Source organism: Anomaloglossus baeobatrachus, chromosome 3 (genome assembly GCF_048569485.1).
Source record: "Anomaloglossus baeobatrachus isolate aAnoBae1 chromosome 3, aAnoBae1.hap1, whole genome shotgun sequence".
Lineage (NCBI taxonomy): Eukaryota > Metazoa > Chordata > Amphibia > Anura > Aromobatidae > Anomaloglossus > Anomaloglossus baeobatrachus.
The window spans coordinates 122402585-122419549 of record NC_134355.1 but is presented as its reverse complement, the minus strand read 5'-3'; positions in this window follow the sequence as shown (position 1 = coordinate 122419549).

The following is a 16965-nucleotide window of genomic DNA, read 5'->3' as shown; positions in this document are numbered from 1 at the left end:
CATCCATGTGTGCCACGCCCCTGAGCAGGAAGCGGAGCATGGAGCCCGTGCCCTCTACTGGGAGTGACAGAAACGCCAGTTGAAACAAGAGATTGCTACCCGGGAGAAGCGGAAGGCCGAGGTACTGGCGCGTGCCTATCAGGAAAAGGACAATCTTTGGCAGGCTACCTTCCGGGTGCGGGGCCCGACCCACCGAGGGCAATTGGGTCACTTTAACCCCCAAAAGGGATGGGGGTTCATCTATGAACCGGGACTGGATTCTGAGATTTTCGTATCCGGGAGGGATGTGGCCCCTCATCTACCTACAAGTCACCCGGACCATGAGTTGGAGCCCGGGAACCTAGTGAGTTATAACCAGCACTGTGGGGAGAGAGGGTGGTTTGCCCTTGATGTGAAGAAATGGGTAGTGGTGAATGAGAAACCCTGCCTAGCTTCCCCCAGCTTCCTGTATGAAGACCAAGAGTAGAAGGTAGCGGTTCCCGGCTACCCATTCAGTGTTGAAGTTAACCCCGTTTTACCGTTATTTAATCATGGACCATGACCTCAGGACTGGTGAGGTCAACCCAAAATTTTCTGGGTCTTCTAAATACCCTTACCTACCTTTTTGTTATTCCTCATCACCTACACCGCCTCTGGAGAGGTAGATTGGAGGAAGGGCCTGCGGTAGAGTAGGTCGAGGCCCAGCCACTACAGAGACCGGTGGCTTACCTCCAGGCCTGGGGTCCCCCGGACTTGGGGCCCTTGAGATGGACTGCCGGGTAATGAACATTTTACCCGGCCCAGGTAGGCATTACCCGGAACACCTGTGGACTGGGGAAAAGGGGTGCCCACCATTCTTAGCGGTGGCACCAAGGAACCACGTTGTTTGGGTAGTGGGTGAGGAAAACAGGAATGTAATGTTTCATGTTATGCAACGTTCAAGAATCTGTGCCTCCCATAAAGGGAAGAAATGTTTACATGTTTTTACCTTTTTTCCTGTTTCGCTTAGAAAAATAAACGTCAGTGGTCGGACAGCCTGCGGACGGGCTGTATTCAACCAAGGGGGAATGTGATGCCCTGGCGCTGCCAGGTGGTCACAGAGGTACACAACAACTCACATAACACCTTCCCACACAAGGTCCCATCAGCCACAAAATCCTAGACACCTCCGTCAAGGTAGGAAGGACACACCAGTGGGCAGGACCAAGAGAATTGGGAGTGCCTACCTAGGGGTCTTGAGGATCTGGGGGCGGGAACAAGTGAGTTCTAGATTTAGTTGGAAGTTGGAGTTCAAGTGGAGAGGAGTGACAGTGACAGACTGTCGGAGGAAAGCTGAGTCTAGTGGAGAGTAGACAGGGTAGTGGCCCTGGTCTACTGGCTAGGTGGCAAGCAGTGGACCGTGTCCAAAGGCGATGGGAATACAGTCGCGGGAGGTTCCAGAGTGGACCAGGACAGGGTTGGAGCCCGCCGGTACCGACAGCGGAGAGCCGGTCTGGAAACTGTGCACAGGCGGGGTACATGGACCCTAGTTAGAAGACGGTTGCAAGCCCCTTCTCTAATTCACCAGGCTGGGAGCAGGTTTCAAGTCTAGCTCCAGAAGTGTTAGCCCAGATAGAGCAAAACGGCAGCTCACCGCGGGGGATAGGGTATCCGCAAACACCCACTGAAATCCCAAGGGTCAGTTTTCATGGGCACGTCTCCCAACCAAAATATACCGGGAGTGGACTTCCCCGTTCCAGAAGAAGTCGTCCAAAAGTGAGGAAAAGTACAGAGTGCCGTGGGAAGAGACATCGGTACACCAGCCGGGTGTGGGACCCGAGTACACCCGGAAGCAGCAGCCGGTCACTGACACCTTGGTTTACCAACGAACTTGTGTGCAATTATTCTACAGTGAGTACACCAACACTCCCCGGTCCGGCCAGGCACGCGATCTCTGGCCTACATCACTCCCCGTGTTCTGAACACTGAGTCCCGGGGCAACTATCCCTACCCACGGAGGGGTTAACATCCAGCTGCTATCCCATCGCCCCGGGTGCTCCCCAACAGCAGCAGTGGTACCACATCTTGCCACACACCGTGGGTGGCGTCACAAAATATTTACAGCAATCCCTGTACATATACGTCCCCTTTTATTTGAGTGTCCGCGTGACCCCCGGGTCCGGAAATCCTTCGAACCACTGCGGATCTGGATCCGAACAGCCCAATTGCTGGTGTGGGGGCGGCACATGTGGGTATTCGCCTCCAATAGGCATATACTCACGGAAATGGTGCATGACAGAGTGCACGGTGACTCTGTTTGCACCATTATATTCAGTAACCCTGTCGGCACATATGTACAAAACACATTTTGTGGGGGGTTCGGATGGAAGCCCAGATGGAACCACTGAACGGGGAGAGGAACGTAGCATGAAAGTGGCCTAAGAGTATGTCCATAATCTGCAGATTTGGTGCAAAAATTTTCTGCATGAAATATGAACCTTCTGGCAGAGAAATGCACCAAAAAATGCCCCGAAAAACACATGAGTTTTTGGTGCATTTCTTGGTACTTTTTAATTAAGTCAATGGGTGGAAGGGCTAAAAAAATGCAAGAAAAAACATATCAACAATTGACATGCTGCAGGTTATTTCTGCAACTAAATCTGCAAGGGAAAAAAAGCAGCATGGGCACAACACTTCAGAAATCTCATAGACTTTGCTGGATTTTCAGGATTGGCATGCAGATTTTGGTGTAGATTTGTCAAAAAATGCTTTTAAAACTACATAAAAAAAATGCACCTTGTGCACATAGCCTAAGATAATGTGTTTTTGATGTAGCAAAAATAGGCAGGTCCAAAAACTCACTAAGATCTCTTTCACACATCCATGAAAAACAACACGTTTTGCACGGACATGTAAAAGGTGGCTATGGCCATCCGTGTGCCCTGATTTTGACACATGAGTGTTCTCCGTGTGCTATCCGTTATAATAAATGGACAGGAACTTTATGCTCACCTGTCCCTGGCGCTGCTGTCTGTGGTGCTGATGTATTCCACTCTGTGGCCTCTGGCACTGCTGATTCCCTGCTGCTGCTGCTTCCGGTTCTCAGTGCAATGAATATGTGATGAGCATAATGAGCAAGGTCGGAGGCAAGTGACAGCAGCGCCAAAGACAGCAGGGCTGGAGAGGGTGAGTGTAGAAATTCATTTTATTTCACAGAAACATGGTTTTCTCCAGTACATGTCACACGGATCACATCCGTGCTGCTGGAGAAAAATGGACATGTTAACGTGTGGAGCACACAGACACACGTATGCACCACATGGATACACGGTCCATGTGAAGACATACACGTGTGCGCAGACCTATTGATTTTAATGGGTGTCTCCAGTACATGTGAAAACAGACGTCACACGTACAGGCGACACGGATGTGGGAAGGGGGCCTAAAACTCATTTGTGCACGTTCAGCTAATACACATACACCTGATCCCTAAAACGCGTAGTGCAATAAAATAAATTATTATTCTTTCATTTATGGTCTGCAGTGTCCTGTTATACACCGCTTTCTCTTTTACCTCCTAAGGCTATGTGCGCACTAGAAAGTGACTATTTCTTAAGAAAAAAAACGGACCCTCTTAAAGAATCCCGCACCCGCTGTAAAAAAAAGCAGCAAAATCCGCATGTGGTTTTACCGTGGTTTGCTACAGATTTTCCGCAGGTTGGTCCCTTTTTTACCATTATCTATGGCAAAAACTGCAGGTACCTGCAGAAAAGAAGTGACATGCTCATTAATTTCGCAGCGGAAAATCCGCGGGTATAAAAAAAACGCAGTGTGTGCACAGCATTTTTTAAAACCCATCCGTGGCAAAATCGGCGGTAAATCCGCAGCGTGCGCAAAGGCCTAAAACTCATTTGTGGGCACACAGCTTTAGAGGGAAAAAAATAATCCATAATTGCAATATTTAGACAATGGAGCATTTTAAATTGCAAACTTATGATCCGTGTGGTCTATTTAATTGTGAGACCACCCCATCATATATGGATTGAAAAATGATTATTAGGAAATAGCGACACTCTTTTCCATTGGCTCTTTAGAATTGTAGAAAAACCCGCTGGATAACATTGGGACTATTTCTAGAAATAAAAAAAAAAAAAAAAAAAAATCGGATCTTTGTTCCTTATGCAATCAACTTCAAAATATACAATAAGTGGATTTTTTTTTTTACTTTTAATTTTCACTATTTATGACACTGGTAACAATCCATATTTATGTCAAGGTCTTAATTTTCGTCTTTCTGTTGGAATTCTGCATAATAAACCCGTTAGAGAGATGTATTCCGCATCCCGCCTCGTGTGTATCATCTCTGTTATTAATGCTCACACTCTTCATGTCATCTGACTTAAGATTGCAATTTAAATCACAATTATTCATACACGACTCGCAAAGCTAAAATGCACTACCGCTACTTTTCATCACTATCTTTGTCATTATCAAATGAGCTGCCTCAGTAACAATAGACTTTCATGGCTTTTATAATGACAAGACAAATCCATATAGAGTCTGTTTGCATTGGGCAGAAGGACAATCCGTCAAGGTATACTCTGAACAATAAGTAGCCATTATGTCGTAATGAATACAGTCAATCAAATCTGCATGTTTTCAAAAACTAATAAGCCTTTTCAGAAAAGAGATAAAAGTGGAGCTGAGTATTGTAGGTACAAGTCAATTCTCTCCATAATAAGAATCCATTGTAATCTGGAATCAATGGAACGCGGTATACTCTGCCATCTCAATAGAGCTTTAGCAGGTTAAAATTGCACAGGTTGGGCTAAGCCTCCGAGATAATCCCTATAACATCAGAAAATATATCAAGTATAGAGTATTGCATTTCAAATATTTCAATTTCAGCTTTCTTTGTTACTTCTTTAAGGTTATGGTACGTTATGATGTTATTCTTTGTACCGCTCTTGAATTGGCCCTGTATTTCCTAAAAAGCTGCTGAAATGATGTTGCTTACCGTCCTATTACTGCTCAATTTTCAAGAAAGCCTTGGAGGAAAAGCGTATAAAAAGCTTTTTGAAAATCTAATTATAGCTCATCGCTCATCAGCTGGCCCAGAAACTCATCACTCTGTTAAGATATTTTTTTCCATGGATTTCCAACAAAATGAATCAGAGGCGCAGTAGAAATATACCCTGCTAAATGTACATTATTCAGCTCTGTGAACTTTAAAGGGAAGTTTTACCTGCGCAGACGATTTTAAGTTAATATGGGGAGATAAGGTATGCACACCAGTGACTATGTAAGGGGAATACATGAAATAGCAGAAACTGCTGTGTGAATACTGACTTGAAAAATCCAATAGCTATATGCAAGAGTGAATATGTGAAAAATGGAATGTGCATTACTGCCATGAACATATGAATCAAGAGAAATTTAGCTACTGAATTGATCAATGCAATAGAGCCCCAACACTACGCCAAAGTATTTCTCTACGTTGGGGTCCCTAGCTTGTGTGTGTCCTCTCATGCAGTTAAAACTGTTAAAACAGTTTAACTGCATGAGAGGACACACACAAGCTAGGGACCCCAACGTAGAGAAATACTTTGGCGTAGTGTTGGGGCTCTATTGCATTGATCAATTCAGTAGCTAAATTTCTCTTGATTCATATGTTCATGGCAGTAATGCACATTCCATTTTTCACATATTCACTCTTGCATATAGCTATTGGATTTTTCAAGTCAGTATTCACACAGCAGTTTCTGCTATTTCATGTATTCCCCTTACATAGTCACTGGTGTGCATACCTTATCTCCCCATAGTGATGTTTTCTTAGGTTTTTGCACCCAGTTCGGACTTAGAATGGTGTTCCAAACGTTATTCCGATTTTAAGTTAATGGAATTGATCTATTAGGCTATGTGCCCACGTGGCGTATTTTCATGCAGTTACGCTGCGATCTGCACCGCAGCGTAACTGCATGCGTCCTGCGTCCCCAGCACAATCTAAAAAGATTGCGCCTAATCCATGCCCACGTGACGTATTAGAATGCAGCGCTTCGGCTACTTCCGAAGCGCTACAGTCTAAGAAGTGATATGTCACTTCTTTCGTGCGCTTTGCATGCAGCCCCTGCTCTGTCTATGACAGAGGCTGCATCCACAGCGCATGAAATCAGCTTTTCATTACGGACTGTTTCTGCAGCGATTTGAACCGCACGTGTGCTGTTCAAATCTCTGCCAAAATTTCTGCAGGAACAGAACGCAACGTGGGCACATAGCCTTAAAAGGGGTTTTCCCATGAATAAAGTTAATTTTAGGCTACATGCGCACGCTGTATCTTTTTGTGTTCACAAACTGCAGCCAAAACTGCACCTTGTCAGAGAGAGAATGAAAAATAGTAAAAAAAAAAAAAAAAGCTTGTAATTATCAGTGCGTTTTTGGTGCGTTTTTCACAGCATGCGTTTTTGCGACAAATGTTGACACTAAGAGTGAACATCCTGCATTTTTTTTGTCACAAACTTTTGACAAATAAACCGCTGACAAACTGCAACGTGCGCATGACAAATCTGACTTCTCATAGACTTTAACAACACATAACTCACAAAAAGAGCCATTAAATGTGAGCACCAGGCCTACCGAAGTGAGGCAGGGAAGGTGCCAGCACTACTCATAATGAGGATAATAAACAAGAGAACATGAGTAAAGTGCAATTATAAATAATTTTTATTGAGTACACAACAAGAAAAAATAGTACTTAAAATGGTACACTACCAAAAAATCTTAGGGATACATACATATTAGACCCAAGAAAATTCATAGTAGCCTATCCAATTGATCAAGAGTGTTATATATAAACATCTATGTTAAATAGCGGCTAACAAATGGGAGGGTCTGATATGGATAGTGTGGGTAGTTCAAAAAGGGACTGCTTTAGAGTTATAGTACACTAATCAAATCAAACCATGATTCCCCACCATGTATTGGTAGGGAATCATGGTGATCATGCTGGAGGCACCGTGGGGAAATAAATATTAGTACTAGACCAGTAGGAATAGCACCAAATAACCATACAACACGAGTGTGCAGGGTAAAAGGATTCTCTTACCTAAAGTGCTGAAGTGCAGTATAAGTGCAAAAAAGTTACGATGTGACCAGCAAGGAATGAAGCAGTCCCAATAGAAATAGAGTGGTATCCCTATAGATGGCCAAAGGTCTCCATCCGACGCGCGTTTCGCGAGGATTCTGTAGCTTTCTCAAGGTGGGGAACCAAGGTAGTGATCCCAAGACCTGTATGCCTCTTATATACCCCTCCTAAAATGGAATCAAACAGCTGTGTGGCTGGGAGTGACGTAAAACCGGAAGTGACCTATGTTATGTTACCATCGAGCGTTATTAACAACATACATCAAAATAGTCAGAATGTATTAAGCATATTTATCGATAGTGCATCTATGCCAATCGCTATTCGGCCGCTAAGTTTTTAAACCCAGATACCACAAACTGAGTAAACAGGGTTGCTATCAAAGCCACGGCCCGATTTGCGTGGTAACTAAGGACGCACTTCCTGATAAAAACAGGAAGTCGTCATAGGTCCCTGAATTAACATCTCCCAATCGCCAAATGAGTGATGTACAATTCAACCAATGGAAGTCCAGATTGGAACTCATACAGGTAATCACACCCGACAGAAAGGTCCCATGTGACCGCTGGGGACGCGTCAGCTCCACAGGCACGCCCCACCATTCCCGATCGGCTTAGATATAACCAGAGGACCAAAGTGTATCCTATCACATATCAGGCCAGATACAATGGACTAAGTGGACAGGGTTACTATCAAAGCCACAGCCCGATTGGCATGGTAACCAAGGACGCGGTTCCTAAATGAAACCGGAAGTCGTCATAAGACCCAGAATACACCTCTCCCGATCGTCAGATGAGTGCTATGCAGTTTAACCAATAGTGGTCCAAGTGGGAACTAATATCGGTCGTCATGCCCGACAGGAAGGTCCCACGTGATTACTGGGGGCGCGTCAACCCCGTAACCACGCCCCACCATTCCTGATCGGGTTAGACAGAACCAAAAGACCAAGATACGCCCTATCACGTGTTGAGCCCTGTCCACACCAGCCCACCTGATCTGAGGGACGCGTACCCCTGGAAACAGAATGAGCATGTGTGTCAGACAGGCACCGAAAACGTTAGGGAAAGCTAACATGAGCATAGCAATTAAAGTAGTCCAAAAAGTACACCACAATAATGTTACCCAAATTATACAATTTAAAAAGTGTAGATCATGAAATATGACAAATTATACACTTGCATTATTAGGGAATTTTTGGACCACTGCCGATCACTCAGGCAGATAGTGCCAAATTGAAAGAAAAGTCCAATAGGGGAATGATACAATTATAATCAGTAGAGGGACCACATGGGGACGCACAGATAATTCTTCAAGTTTTCTGAATCCACATCGCACAAGAGGCCACAGGAACTTGAAGATCATATAATTCATGCAAATGAGGGATAGATAGATGATTCTTCAGATTTCCTAGATGTGACACGTCCGGCAGAGATCCAAATCGTACAGCCAGCCACAAGAACCGGAGAGTCACACAAACTGCACAAAGGAGGGATAGGTCTAAAAAGATAATGTATCAGCAATTAATAGCAGGTCAGAGATCAATACAAAAATGAGCCAAACATTGCTCATAGTAGTGCAAAAAATAATAAAATGAAGATGACAAAAAAATTAAAAGACACTCAAAAGTTAACAAACAATTAGGTTAAAAAGGGAATTATGAAAAAGGAGAAGAGAGAAGGAGATTAGGACGAACTGATGGTATCAAATTATAGGAAGGACACAAAGCTGATGTTCTCATTAAGCCCTTTCGGGGCCAGGGTGTCCAAAGTGGAGATCCATCGGGCCTCGACCTGAGCCAATCGCTTTTTCAGATCACCACCATGAGATCCACCACGAACGTGGTCAATACCCCGTATCTTAAGTCCAGACGGGTTACTCTCATGGAATTTATGAAAATGCCTAGGGAGTGTTTTCAGCGTGGTAGGATCAATGGCATCCCTAGCGGCACTAATGTCCCGCACATGCTCCCTCGTGCGTACCCTCAACTCACGTGAGGTGAGGCCGATATACACGAGGGAGCATGGGCACGTGGCATAATAGATAACGTGTGTAGTAGCACACGTAATATGACACCGTATGTTGAACGTCCTAGTGCCATTAGATGACATAAACGAAGAGGTACGAATGATATTCTGGCAGGCCAAACATCGACCACATGGAAAACACCCAACCAAGGGGCCACGGGTACTGAAAGGGTTGGAAATAGGTGGTATATAATGGCTCCTTACCAGAATATCTCGAAGGTTTTTGGAACGGCGAGCCGTCATGAGAGGACCAGAGGGGAGGACATCTGCCAGGATAGGATCCGATCGAAGAACAGGCCAGTGCCTGATTAGAATTTCTCGCATGGTCTGCCAATGGCCGTTGTAGGTGCCTATGAAACGAATAGGAGGGTCAGATTTTTGAGACTTAGGAATATATTGAAGTAATTGCTGACGGGGGGTCCGCTTAGCGCGTAAATACCCCTTCCGAATACAGCGATTGCTGTACCCTCGGTCCCTGAATCGACATCTGAGGTCGGCCGACTGTGACTCAAATGTATCATTGGAGGAGCAAATCCGTCTCGTTCTCAAGAACTGGCCAGTCGGGATGGCGCGTATTGTAGAAGGTGTATGGGCAGATGAGGCATGCAGCAGGGCATTGACTGAAGTGGATTTGCGATGGACACTGGTCTGAATCACCGACATAGGGTCCACCTCGATGTTAATATCCAAAAAGTCAATGCACCTGCTGCTATGCTTGTAAGTTAATTTGATATTGAAATTATTAATATTCAAATGCCCCATGAATTCGTCGAGCTGCTCCACTGTGCCCTGCCAAAAAAACAAAACGTCATCAGAGGTGTATTCTGGGTCTTATGACGACTTCCGGTTTCATTTAGGAACCGCGTCCTTGGTTACCATGCCAATTGGGCTGTGGCTTTGATAGTAACCCTGTCCACTTAGTCCATTGTATCTGGCCTGATATGTGATAGGATCCACTTTGGTCCTCTGGTTATATCTAAGCCGATCGGGAATGGTGGGCCGTGCCTGTGGAGCTGACGCGTCCCCAGCGGTCACATGGGACCTTTCTGTCGGGTGTGATTACCTGTATGAGTTCCAATCTGGACTTCCATTGGTTGAATTGTACATCACTCATTTGGCGATTGGGAGATGTTAATTCAGGGACCTATGACGACTTCCTGTTTTTATCAGGAAGTGCGTCCTTAGTTACCACGCAAATCGGGCCGTGGCTTTGATAGCAACCCTGCTTACCCAGTTTGTGGTATCTGGGTTTAAAAACTTAGCGGCCGAATAGCGATCGGCATAGATGCACTATGCGAAACGCGCGTCGGATGGAGACCTTTGGCCATCTATAGGGATACTGTTAGGGCCAGATGGATGGGCAGACCCGGGAGGTGGATCCTCTGGACCGAACTCCCCGAAGAGGGAACGGAGTCCGGTAGCCGGAGCACTTTAGGTAGCAGAACAGTCCGTGCACTTAGAACACAATGGAGAAGTCCCTGGGACCACGGGGTCACTGATGGTGGTCCGGGTGACGGAGCTCAGGTTCGGAAGCCGGGATGATGTCAGGCGGGGTCCGGAACCGTTGGAGCGAGATGGCGGGTCACCGTAGGGAACCGGGATGGTACGGACTGTCAGGATGGTAGATAGGCAGCGTTCGGGGTTTGAGATACAGCAGGACCAGATGGCAATGCAGGATCGGCTCTAAAAGAGAGAGAGGTAAGTATCTCACAGGAACACAAGGAGACCTGACTCCTAGCTTGGGAAACACGAAGAACAGGCCCCGCCCCCTTGGACATTAATCCCCTTTATACCCTGTACCTGTGTGCATCATTTCCTGTCAGTGGACACTGGCCCTTTAAGAAAGGGTCAGTGTCCGCGCGCGCGCCCTAATGCGCATGCGCGCGGCCCGGGTGCCAGAAGCCAGGGCAGGAAGCTGAGAGGAGGAAGCAGCAGAGCCGGCCAGGGGCTGGGAAGCCGACGGGCGCCGGGAGCGGGGACCAGGAGGCCTGGGAAGCGCGGCTAATGGAGGCTGGAAAGCGGGGAGCGTGGCAGGTGAGCCGGGGAGCGGAGCAGAGGACCCGGGGAGCGTGACAGTACCCCCCCCACGCCCCCCTCCCCGCAACCGGGACAGGAAGGCACGGATCAGCGGAGTACCCACATTCTCCTTGGGCTCCCAGGACCTATCCTCAGGACCATACCCTGCCCAGTCCACCAGGAAGAACTGTCGGCCCCGTACGGTCTTCATGGCCACGATATCCCTTACCGCATAGATGTCGTCCTCAGCAATAGGAGGAGGAGCCGGACTGGCAGCAGCGGAGAAGGGACCAAGGACAACCGGCTTGAGCAGGGAGACGTGGAAGGAGTTGGGTATCCTCATCGTGGCCGGAAGCTGCAGTTTGTAGGAGACCTCATTGATCTTGCCGATGACTTTAAACGGTCCGATGTAGCGAGGTCCCAGCTTGTAGGATGGTAACTTCAATCGGACGTACTTGGAAGCAAGCCAGACGAGATCTCCCGGAGAGAAACATGGAGGATCCAGACGTCTCTTGTCCGCGTGTCTCTTCATCCGCAGGGATGCACGTGCAAGGGACGCCTTAACTGAGTCCCAAATGGTTGTAAAGTCACGGAGTACTGCATCAGCAGCAGGGATATCCGAGGAAGAGGATACAGGCAATGGGACAGACGGCTGAAGTCCGTAGACGACATGGAAGGGAGAACAGGAGGAGGACTCACTGACGTGGTGATTATGGGAGAATTCAGCCCAAGGAAGAAGTGTGGACCAATCGTCATGATGGGCGTTGACGTAGTGACGTAAGAAAGAGGTCAATATTTGATTGACCCGTTCCACTTGGCCGTTCGACTGAGGATGGTAGGCAGAAGAAAAGTCCAGCGTTACTCCCAGATGTTTACAGAGAGCCCTCCAGAAGCGGGAGGTGAACTGAGTTCCTCTGTCGGACACAATGTGTGATGGAAAGCCGTGCAAGCGGAAGATGTGATGTATATAGGCGTCCGCGAGTTCCTGGGCAGAGGGCAGTCCAGCCATAGGGACGAAATGGGCCATTTTAGAGAACCGATCCACCACGACCCATATGACTGTGTGTCCGGAGGACAATGGCAAGTCCGTAATAAAGTCCATCGCAATGTGTTGCCAGGGAACTGAGGGTATGGGCAGAGGCAGTAGACGGCCATATGGCAGGTGTTTGGGCGTCTTGTTCCTGGCACAAGAGGAGCAGGCAGAGACAAAAGAGGCGACGTCCGTGCGAAGGGATGGCCACCAGTAATGACGTACAATCGCACTCCATGTTCTTTTCTGGCCAGCATGACCGGCTGTTTTCGAGGCATGGCCCCAGTGTAGCACTTTATGCCTGTCTGTCTCAGAGACATAGGTCTTCCCCGGCGGTATCTGGGCTAGGGTGACAGGAGCCACCGGAATAATCTTACTTGGACAGACGATGGGTTGGGATGTCTCCTCTTCCTGCTCCATGGGCATGAAAGACCTAGACAAGGCATCAGCGCGTACATTCTTGTCCGCTGGTCGGAAATGGAGCTGGAAATCGAACCGGGCAAAGAACAAGGACCACCTGGCTTGCCGGGGGTTCAGTCGCTGAGCGGACCGCAGGTATTCCAGGTTTTTGTGGTCCGTGTAAATGATGACGGGGTACACTGCTCCTTCCAGAAGATAGCGCCATTCCTCCAGAGCCAGTTTGACTGCCAATAGCTCTCGATCACCGATGGCGTAATTGCGTTCAGGGGCGGAGAAGCTCTTGGAGAAGAAACCGCAAGTCACCATCTTCCCGGAGGAGGACTTCTGCATGAGCACTGCTCCGGCTCCTGAGGAGGAGGCATCCACCTCCAAGGTGAACTGGCGGTTTAACTCTGGACGGTGGAGTACAGGAGAGGAGGCAAAGGCTCGCTTTAGAGAGCCAAACGCGGCGTCGGCCGCAGGTGACCAGTCCTTTGGATTAGCCCCCTTCTTGGTCAAGGCGGAGAGAGGAGCAGTCAGAGCAGAGAAGTGAGGAATGAACTGACGGTAATAATTGGCGAATCCCAGAAAACGTTGGATTGCCTTCAGTCCAGAAGGAGGAGGCCAGTTGAGAATGGCAGAGACCTTCTTTGGGTCCATCTGCAGTCCGGTCTCGGTGATGAGGTAACCCAGGAAGGGGAGAGAAGACTGTTCGAAGACACACTTCTCGTACTTGGCGTACAGACGATTCTCTCTCAGTCTTTGTAGAACCAGTTGCACGTTCTCTCGGTGGGTCTGGAGGTCCGGAGAGAAGACAAGGATGTCATCCAGGTATACCACCACACAGACGTAGAGAAGGTCCCGGAACACGTCGTTCACTAGTTCTTGGAAGACGGCTGGTGCGTTACACAGGCCGAAGGGCATCACGCAGTATTCATAGTGCCCATCACGAGTGTTGAACGCGGTCTTCCATTCGTCCCCCGAGCGAATACGGACCAGGTTGTAGGCACCCCGAAGATCCAACTTGGTGAAGATACGAGCTCCTCTGAGCCGATCAAACAATTCGGGGATGAGCGGCAGGGGGTACTTGTTTTTTACGGTTATTTGGTTCAATCCTCGGTAGTCGATGCATGGTCGTAGGTCGCCCTCTTTCTTCTTTACGAAGAAGAAGCCAGCTCCAGCAGGAGAGGAGGATCTCCGAATGAATCCCCTAGCCAGGCTCTCTGTGATGTATGTAGACATGGCCCTTGTTTCGGCTGGAGACAATGGATATATCCTTCCTCGAGGTGGTGTAGTTCCCGGGAGCAGGTCAATGGCACAATCGTAAGAACGATGTGGCGGAAGTACCTCTGACTCCTTCTTATCAAAGACGTCCACGAAGGACCAATAGGCTGAGGGTAGTCCCGGTAGGGTCTCTGGAACCGGAGGTCGTCGGATGGGTTTTATGGTCTTCAGACAGGTGTCATGGCAAGAAGACCCCCATCGAGTGATATCGCCAGTGCCCTAGCTGACTGAAGGTTCGTGTGTCCGCAACCAAGGAAGGCCCAGCAGGATTTGATGTGACATATGAGGGAGGACGTAGAGAGCGATGTTCTCGGTGTGCAGAGCACCGATACGCAGTTCAAGCGGCTTGGTGATCCAGGAGATGGTGTCAGAGAGGGGTCTCCCATCCACAGAGGCAATCACAAGAGGTTTGGCGAGTGGAGTAACAGGCACCTGGTATTTGTCCACCGTGGCCTGCTGGATGAAATTGCCTGCTGCCCCAGAATCGAGGTACGCCACAGCCGTAAACCGCGTCTCTCCCGTGGTCACTTGCACAGTCCATGTAACCGGGTCTGAGAGAGTCCCAGCACCTAGGGTGGCCTCTCCTACCAACCCTAGGCTTTGGAGTTTCCCGGCCTCTCTGGACAGGCGCGTAGCAGGTGTGTGCCCTCTCCGCAGTAGAAGCAGAGACCCTTGGCGAGTCGCTCTGCTCGACGTTGTTCAGACTGTCGCACACGGTCGATCTGCATGGGCTCATGGACGGAGGCACCAGAGGTCGTTGACTGGAGTACGGCGGGCTTCTGTGGAGGAGAGGCATGCCGTACCGGACGTCTCTCACGGGACACCTCTTTGGACCGCTCCTGAAAGCGAATGTCCACTCGAGTCGCTAGGGTAATCAGGGCGTCCAGGGTGGACGGTACGTCACGTCCAGCCAGCTCATCTTTGATTCGACCCGAGAGTCCTTCCCAGAAGGCGGCGGTTAGGGCCTCGTTATTCCACCCGAGTTCCGAGGCCAAGGTGCGGAAACGGATGGCGTATTGACCCATCGTCAGAGTTCCTTGACGTAACCGGAGAAGAGATGAAGCAGACGCGGAGGCGCGTCCTGGCTCGTCAAAGGTGCCGCGAAAGGCCTGCAGGAACTCTTGGAGGTTCTTGGTCATAGGGTCCTCCTTCTCCCACAAGGGGTTCATCCACGCCAGTGCCTCGCCCTCTAGATGGGACATGATGAACGCGACCTTGGCTTGGTCGGAGGCAAACAAATGCGGCAGCTGCGTGAAATGAAGGGAGCATTGGTTTATAAACCCCCTGCAGGTCTTGGGATCTCCGGCGTACCGGGGTGGTGAAGCCAAACGAAGTCTGGAAGCATCCGAAGAGGCTGCCACGGGAGCGGGGGCCGTGGATTGACTAGTGGAGACCCGGGGCGCTGAAGATGTGACCGAGGCTTGTAGCGTGTTCAGGCGGGCGTCCACGGAAGTCATAAAGTTCAGCATGCGGGTCTGGACTTCACGCTGGCGTTGGAGTTCCTCTTGCAAGACCGCTAGTGCTTCGGCGGGATCCATGGCCTGTTCTTACTGTTAGGGCCAGATGGATGGGCAGACCCGGGAGGTGGATCCTCTGGACCGAACTCCCCGAAGAGGGAACGGAGTCCGGTAGCCGGAGCACTTTAGGTAGCAGAACAGTCCGTGCACTTAGAACACAATGGAGAAGTCCCTGGGACCACGGGGTCACTGATGGTGGTCCGGGTGACGGAGCTCAGGTTCGGAAGCCGGGATGATGTCAGGCGGGGTCCGGAACCGTTGGAGCGAGATGGCGGGTCACCGCAGGGAACCGGGATGGTACGGACTGTCAGGATGGTAGATAGGCAGCGTTCGGGGTTTGAGATACAGCAGGACCAGATGGCAATGCAGGATCGGCTCTAAAAGAGAGAGAGGTAAGTATCTCACAGGAACACAAGGAGACCTGACTCCTAGCTTGGGAAACACGAAGAACAGGCCCCGCCCCCTTGGACATTAATCCCCTTTATACCCTGTACCTGTGTGCATCATTTCCTGTCAGTGGACACTGGCCCTTTAAGAAAGGGTCAGTGACCGCGCGCGCGCGCCCTAATGCGCATGCGCGCGGCCCGGGTGCCAGAAGCCAGGGCAGGAAGCTGAGAGGAGGAAGCAGCAGAGCCGGCCAGGGGCTGGGAAGCCGACGGGCGCCGGGAGCGGGGACCAGGAGGCCTGGGAAGCGCGGCTAATGGAGGCTGGAGAGCGGGGAGCGTGGCAGGTGAGCCGGGGAGCGGAGCAGAGGACCCGGGGAGCGTGACAGATACCACTCTATTTCTATTGGGACTGCTTCATTCCTTGCTGGTCACATCGTAACTTTTTTGCACTTATACTGCACTTCAGCACTTTAGGTAAGAGAATCCTTTTACCCTGCACACTCGTGTTGTATGGTTATTTGCTGCTATTCCTACTGGTCTAGTACTAATATTTATTTCCCCACGGTGCCTCCAGCATGATCACCATGATTCCCTACCAATACATGGTGGGGAATCATGGTTTGATTTGATTAGTGTACTATAACTCTAAAGCAGTCCCTTTTTGAACTACCCACACTATCCATATCAGACCCTCCCATTTGTTAGCCGCTATTTAACATAGATGTTTATATATAACACTCTTGATCAATTGGATAGGCTACTATGAATTTTCTTGGGTCTAATATGTATGTATCCCTAAGATTTTTTGGTAGTGTACCATTTTAAGTACTATTTTTTCTTGTTGTGTACTCAATAAAAATTATTTATAATTGCACTTTACTCATGTTCTCTTGTTTATTATCCTCATTATGAGTAGTGCTGGCACCCTCCCTGCCTCACTTCGGTAGGCCTGGTGCTCACATTTAATGGCTCTTTTTGTGAGTTATGTGTTGTTAATATGTGTTCCTGTGCTTCTCACAGATTACTCGCATCCGAGCATGGATTTTCGCGCCCGTGATCGGGCCTGGTCGGCACATTTTGACAGTGTTCTGAATGATCACAACAAGAATACCACTAGTGATGTCAATTCGTCTAACTGTGATACTTTGATTTTTAAATATAAGGAATTATTGAAAAGGAGATTGAGAATTTGTTGGAACCGTGCATTGCTCTC